This window comes from Ixodes scapularis, unplaced genomic scaffold (genome assembly GCF_016920785.2).
Source record: "Ixodes scapularis isolate PalLabHiFi unplaced genomic scaffold, ASM1692078v2 ptg000827l_1___fragment_1__unscaffolded, whole genome shotgun sequence".
NCBI classification, from domain to species: domain Eukaryota; kingdom Metazoa; phylum Arthropoda; class Arachnida; order Ixodida; family Ixodidae; genus Ixodes; species Ixodes scapularis.
Window position 1 is genome coordinate 685,493 of NW_024610045.1, and position 5,182 is coordinate 690,674.

The 5,182-nt window shown below is 51.4% G+C and overlaps 1 non-coding gene across 1 annotated transcript; it reads right to left on the reverse strand.

The window, feature by feature from the left end:
* Nucleotides 1–4,683: 4,683 nt before the first annotated feature.
* On the reverse strand, nucleotides 4,684–4,756 carry Trnaa-ugc. Its single transcript has one exon. It is a non-coding gene; the product is annotated as a tRNA-Ala (tRNA).
* Nucleotides 4,757–5,182: the final 426 nt, after the last annotated feature.

Below are 5,182 nucleotides of genomic sequence, written 5' to 3' on the forward strand. Positions count from 1 at the left end.
TCTCAACGACGATCACCAGCGACTCCAAGACGGCAGTCCGCAATTTCGCCAGAGGCAGGGTGTGCGCGGTAACGGAACGCATCCTTCGATCCTTCAAGCCCGGCTCCGACCGCACCAGACACCGTCTGGTGTGGGTCCCCGCTCACTCGACCCACGAGGGGAACAAAACGGCACACGCAACGGCAACTCGAGCAACTTCCCTCCGAATGCCGGCCGGCACGCTGCCAAGCTCCCTTAGCGGCGTCGACGAAACGGCGTCCCACCACCTTTCGATGTCGAAGGACTGCCTGACGGTGTTCCAAGAGATCTTGCAACACTACCGCCTAGAACGCAGACTGTATCCACCACCCGACAAAAGTCTCACCAAGTTCCAGGCCCTGAGGTGGAGACAGCTGCAGACCAATACCCTCCCCTGCCCGGCCTTTCTGCGGCATATCTATCCAACCGTCTTCGACGGGAGGTGCGCTCGCTGCCCGCCACCAGACCCTGCCGACGGGGTGACTGGCCCGACCAAGGCCACCATTGCACACTAGTTTTGGGAATGTCCCTTCGACCCTCCCTCACCTACTCTACGGGACTTCGTCGCTCACCTTCGAGAAGGAGAAGAGGACCCGCTGGATCCCCCTTGGGCTGTGCTTCTCCGAAGCTCGGACCCACACATCCAAGCCGAAGTCGTCTCCCGAGCGGACAAGATCGCGACGGAAGTCACGAACACCTTACAAAAAGCGAACGAGCACCCGACGTTTGACTTGGCGTGAACATCGGTGCATGCCATGCACCGATGTTCACGCCAAGTCACATCCCTTCCAGAACAGAGAAAAGCCACCTCGCATGCATTCCTTTTTAGTTCGGGAACAGAATTTTTTTCTTTTTGAGAAGCCGCGGTAGGTAAACCTCTATCCTGCGGCTTCTTGATGTGGTGTTCCATTAAAGTTGTTTCTCTCTCTCTCTATACAGTGAAGAGAATTAGAAACACAGATATGGTGGTTAGTCCTTCAGAGCGTGCACCCGGCATCGTCCTCTTTTTTCCACCGTCGGCGTCGTCTTCCCGCATCTTCTTCTTCGTCACACTATCCCCCTCCGGGCGAAAACGGCGTCTCGCCGTTAGCTGGAACTATGTATGGTTTGAGTCGCACAACGTGGACGGTGTCGGCTTGAGTGCGGCGTGTATCGTGAGAGAGTTGTAATGGTTCCACCACATAGGTGACGTCACTCGCTCGTGCGACGACACGATAGGGGCCGGTGTAGCGCGGAAACATTTTCTGAGCAAGACCAACACGTCGTTGAGGCGTCCATACCAGAACAAGGTCGCCCGGCAAATAGGAAACTGCACTATGTAGGACGAGTGGTGAACTGTTCATCTTGAGGGTTGGGGCGGGGAGGTTCATAAAACTGGTGACCAAACGAAGACCGATAGCTGTTCGATGCGAATGTGCGTGGGCGGTTGTTCCACTGGTTGCGGCAGTATCGTGCAATGTGTCCAACGGCGTTGCATTGGAAACATATAGGTCTGTTGTCAAGTGTCCTCCATGCTGCAGGGTCACGCCCGTTTGGTGAAGTGTTGAGGGGAGGGGAGTCATAATCCGACCGTGTGAAAGAATTCCGACGTCGAGGTGCGTATGTTGGAACATGAAGTCGGTTGATTTCCTGTCTTATGACTGCATGGACGGCAGATACCGGGAGGACCGGTTCTTGCTGTTCAGTAAGCAGGGTGAAAGTATTAACAGGGAACATGGCTTCAAGTTCTCGGCGGATGAGCTTTGCTATGTGGTCCGATTGAAGGCTGGTGTCTTCACATGTGGATGTTGGTGTCGTGTTGGGGAGGCGCACAAAATTTGCGGTGATTCGTCGTTTTTTTTGCTTCTTCAAAGCGTCGGCACTCTTAGACAACGTCCTCCATCGTTGTGCAGTCTTTGAAGACGAGTAGCTGGAATGCGTCGTCCACGATACCTTTCAGGACGTGGGGGAGCCTTTCCGAGTCGGTCATGTTGGGGTCCGCTTTCTGGCAAAGGGACAGGATGTCCTGTATGTACGTCATGTACGACTCCGTAGGTGACTGCACACGTGAAGCGAGTTTGAGTTTAGCGGACAGCTTGCGACCAGTGGGGTCGCCAAAGAGATGCTCGAGTTTCTCTTTGCACATGTCCCATGATGTGATTGTTTCCTCATGTGTGAGAAACCATGTGCGGGCAGTGTCCTTGAGGTAAAACATAACGTTGGCAAGCATAATGGTTGGATCCCATCTGTTATGCTGGCTGATTCGCTCGTAGAGAAGAAGCCATTCTTCAACGTCCTGTTCACCGGATCCAGTGAAGTTTCCTGGGTCACGCGGTTTGGAGAGGACCAAGGGAGGGGCTTGAGCGGTTTGACCGGCGTCTCTGGTTGTGGTGTCACGAGACATTTGAGCTTGCGGGGGAGGGTCTTGTGGGGGTTCAGGGTCCGCAGGCGACGAGGTGTCCGTAGTGATATCCGACGTTCGGGAAGGTGCTCGATAGGGTGGGTGACACTCAGTAGCTGGTGTGTCTATGGAGATCTCAGCTTCCGGAGGCGGAAGCTGGCGGCTCCGGAGGTCCAGCGTGGGCAGCGGAGAGGTAGGGGGATGGTGTCCACCTCCACCAAAATGTTACGTTGATAATGAAAATGATTTACTATACAGTGAAGAGAATTAGAAACACAGATATGGTGGTTAGTCCTTCAGAGCGTGCACCGCCGGCATCGTCCTCTTTTTTCCACCGTCGGCGTCGTCTTGCCGCATCTTCTTCTTCGTCACAATATTAACCAACACGCTCGTTTTCATATGTAACTCACTTTGGCACCTCGTGTAAGGATCCGGCTCATACCACGCCCCATGCTTTTCCTTACCTAAAATGTAAATACTTTCACCTTGTTAGTAATTCCTAAGTTAACATAGTGACAGTGTTTACAGTCTATTGTATTTAGGCGGGGCTTCAGTATTTGGGGGTTCTGCTGTCTGTCGGTGTGCCTCTTTGTGCCTGATATTATCGCCCGCGAAGGCAGCGAGTGGGATGGCGACAGGCACGACTGCTCAGTAAACAGACATCGGCGGTCATATGTTCCTGTTTGAAGCAAATCCCCTCATCCTTGACAGCGCGCGGGAAATGCCAAAATATGGTATCACCGTTTTGCGAGAACTAGCGACGGGAGTCGCCTGCTACTTCCATTAACTATTGCGCCATAATCGTGATCTTCACAAGGAAATGATTGTTGCTAACCAGAGAACACTATCACGCAGAAAGGGAATGTTTGAATATGTTTTTATTCTAGAGTTAAGTCAGGGATATATAAAAGAGAGGGTAAGGGAGAGGAGCATATTGTCACGGGTGGTGACCAATAAACAAGAAATAAACAGAAATAAACAGAAATAAATGAGCGTTTAATGTGGCGAACTTGTGCCAAAAATAAAGAAGGCAACAGAAGAAAGCAGAGCGTCGCGGGCGTCGAAGTCGGCGTGTCAGCAGAATCGAGCGCTGGGGCGAGACTGACTCGACAAAGTCGCTGGCGGCCTCTTATCTAGAGTGAGCGCTATCTCGAAGTTTCGGCGGAGAAGGTTCGAGCGTAGCGCGCTCGGCGCGAGAATGAACATGCACATTCTGGAAAAACAAGAGCAGGGATAAACGATAGAAGTTATGTCAGTAGTAAGAATAAACGAGAACCTTCTACAAGTCCGTGACCTTGCGCGCGGCAATATAGTGCCGTAGGAAAAGAAAGTGAACAAAGTTCCTAGTGGCCGATGGCTGCAAGATCTTTTCTCGGATAACTAGTTCGTAATATTATATAGCTCTTTGTACACAGTAGTTTCTCCTCAATTTTAATATGTGAACAATTTCTATAGTTCTCAATGGCCTCATCTGAATAAAAATATATAAAAGATGTGCGTTAGTTTGTAGGGTTCTCGTCCGATTCCCCGGGCCTCTGTCTCCGGATGAACGTGACACAGCAAACGCATAGCTCTCGACAGAACTGATTTATTCCACTCACAATCTGCTGGGGGGTTTCGGTATCGGGAGAGGTGATCGAGGAAGCCTGGAGGGGGTGCGCCGCTACTGTTTGCTATTCCACACCGTATCCTGTGGACGTCGCCGTCGATGGTCGAATTTGGGGTCAAAATCCGCACCATGCAGGCGAGGTGCAAGCGAGCCGTCGCCCGAGCCGACGTCGCGGTCGCCACCACTGCGAACTTCCGTCGTGGCCCTTTTCCCGCGCAAGCGTCCCTACTTCTCATCTCCAGTCGTGTGTCGTCCCAACTTGCCGCGCACAAGACCACGAGGGGAGCCTCTTGTCTCCCCTCGTGGGCGGTCTCTCGCTGGAGCTCCCTGTCCGGGAAGGGGGTCCTAGGACGTGCGCCACCGACCCCGGTAATGTGTTCAACATGGGTCACGAGGGAGGAGGCACACGGACACCAAACTTCATAGGCGCCATGGAGGAGACAGGAAACGAGTCCCCAGGCGCCGGCGTCCGGTTGTCGACCAGATGGGTGCTGACAAGATCCCACAAGTTTCACAAAACTAGAACTCAGAGTCACTTCTTGTATAAGGCACTGCTAAGTGTAGGCTTTGAAAAAGGATGACGAAAATATTCCCTTGAGAAGGGGAACAAGATGGACAAAGGACAAACACAAATCTCCAAACACCGCTAGGTGACTTGTGCGCGACCGAAACAATCCGCCTGCTCCGGGTATCGAACCCGGGACCTCTCCATTGCAGGTGGAGCGCTCTACCAGCTGAGCTAACCAGGGGTTAGACATCAATAGGGCAAACGAATTTTATCAGCTGCAAAGAGTCTAACACCAAGAATGGTGAAACTTGCAATTTTAAGGTTAGGATTATAATGCAATTAAATGCAAAGATGGAACGAGCTCGACAAGAATGACAAAAATACTCCCTGGTGAAGGGATTAGCTGTGTTTGGAGATTTGTGTTTGTCGTTTGTCCCTCTTGTTCCCCTTCTCCGTGGATTATTTTCGTTATTTTTGTGCAGCTCGCTTGCGCCTTTGCGTTTAACTGCATTATATTCATAATTTGAAAAAAAGACCCTACTTTGGGGAGTTTTTCTGTTTTCTCAATCAAACAATGAAACATGTTTTTATTAGAAATGAATGCGGAAATTCAGTATAAAGGGGTATCCAAATTAAATAAAAAAAATCGAAGGTGGTGTGTTTTTTG